We start from the raw sequence: 2,500 nt of genomic DNA on the forward strand, positions 1-2,500 counted from the left end.
TATCCCATAACCCTATCTCCTAGTCATCACTGTGACATCTAATCCCTAACCCTAATTCTAAACCGCTAACCCTAACCGTAACCCTACCTACAACCCTAACACTGACAGTAACCCTTACTTCTAACCCCAACGTTATGCCTAACAAAAACCCTAACCCTTGACCCTAACCCTTCACCCGAACCCCTAAGCCTTACCCTAACCCTTAACCCTAATCCTAATCCTAACCATTAAACCTAACCCTAGCTCTTAAAGCTAACCCTAAACCTTACCCTCACGACTAGACCTAACCCTGACACTAACCTAACACCTAACCCTAACCAGAACCCCTAAAGCTAACCCTGAACCCTATCCCTAACCCTAGCAGTAAATTTTAACCCTAAACATAAGCCCAACCGGTAACCCTAATCCTATCCTTTTACCCTAAAACTAACCCCTAAACCTAACCCCTATACCTCACCCTAACTCTAACCCCAATCCTAATTCTAACCATACCCCTTCATAAAACACTAACTCCTAACCGCTAACCCTAACACTAACCAAAAACCCTAATCACTAATCCCTAACCCTAACGCTTAACCTTTACCCTAACCGTTAACCCTCACCCTAAATCTTAACACTGACCCTAACCTTAACCTTTAACTCTAAGCCTAACCCTTAACCCTACAGTAAGGAAGACCCTTAATGCTAATGGGATCCCTTATCCCTAACCCTAACACTACAGCTAAAAGTAACCCTAACCTTGGATCCTTAAACCTAACCCCTAACACTTACTTTAACCCCAAACCCTAACCCTAATCCTAAGCATTAAACCTAACCCTATCTCTTAACCCTAACGCTAGCCCTTACCCTAACGCCTAGATCTAACCCTAAATGTAACCTACTGCCTAATCCTAAGCTTAAGCCCTAATGCTATCTCTAACCCTGAACCCTAAACCTACCTGTAACCCTTAACACTAACCCTATCCGTGAACCTTAACCCTGACCCTAACCATTACCTGCACCCAAGCATTTAACCCTGACCCTAACCCTAATCCTTAATGCTAACCCTAACACTAAACCCTAACCCTAAGCCCAACACTTAACCCTAATCCTATCCCTTAACCCTAACCCTAACCATAACCCTAATGATAACCACTAAACGTAACCATAATCGTGAACAGTAAACCTAACCCTAACCTCTAACGCAAACCATTGCACCTGACTCTAACGCTAAAACTAACCCTAACCCTAACGCTAAACCCTAACTCTTAACCTTAACCCTAAGCGTTAACTCTCACGCTAACCTTTAATCCTAACCCTAATCCTAATCTTCATCCCTAAACCTAACACTTAACCCTAACCCTGTACGAAACCCTAACCCCTCATCTTAACCCTAACCGTAAACCTCAACCCTAAACCAAAGTGTAAACGTTAAACCTAAGAGTAACCTTCAACCGTAATCCTAATCCCTAACCCTAATCCCTCACCCTAACACTAAACTTCTCCTTAACCCTAACCATTATCCTAACCCTAAATCTAATTCTCAGTCTTCTTGCTTTCTTAGAGTTTAGAAAGCCTGCAATCCTCCCATGCCATGCGTGAAAGGAGGCTCTACCACTGTGTCCTGCATGAAACCCACGGGCCCATACCCAGAGTATGATAGAGTGGGTTCCCGGGTAAAATCCTAGCCCCCTAAACTCCCCCCGCCCGCCTAATGCAGACAGGGCCCGTGCGCTAAGCATAAACAATACCTTTAACAGAAAACCCTAACCCTGAACATAACACTCAACCCTGTTCCTATTTCTCCCCTTAACACGTACACCTCACCGTGCGCCTAACTTTAACCTCTTATCCTAACGTTAATGCATAACCCATTTCCTGAGAACAACCCCTATCCCATAATTCTAACCCTATCTCCTAGTCATCACTGTGACACCTAATCCCTAACCCTAATTCTAAACCGCTAACCCTAACCGTAACCCTACCTACAACCCTAACACTGACAGTAACCCTTACTTCTAAACCCAACGCTATGCCTAACAAAAACCCTAACCTTTGACCGTAACCCTTCACCCTAACCCCTAAGCCTTACCTTAACCCTTAACCCTAATCCTAATCCTAACGATTAAACCTAACCCTAGCTCTTAAAGCTAACCCTAAACCTTACCCTCACGACTAGACCTAACCCTGACACTAACCTAACACTTAACCCTAACCAGAACCCCTAAAGCTAACCCTCAACCCTATAACTAACCCTAGCAGTAAACTTTAACCCTAAACCTAAGCCCAACCCGTAACCCTAATCCTATCCTTTTACCCTAAAACTAACCCCTAAACCTAACCCCTATACCTCACCCTAACTCTAACCCCAATCCTAATTCTAACGATACCCCTTCATAAAACACTAACTCCTAACCGCTAACCCTAACACTAACCAAAAACCCTAATCACTAATCCCTAACCCTAACGCTTAAGCTTTCCCCTAACCGTTAACCCTCACCCTAAATCTTAACACTGACCC

Source organism: Eulemur rufifrons, chromosome 27 (assembly GCF_041146395.1).
Source record: "Eulemur rufifrons isolate Redbay chromosome 27, OSU_ERuf_1, whole genome shotgun sequence".
NCBI classification, from domain to species: Eukaryota; Metazoa; Chordata; class Mammalia; order Primates; family Lemuridae; genus Eulemur; species Eulemur rufifrons.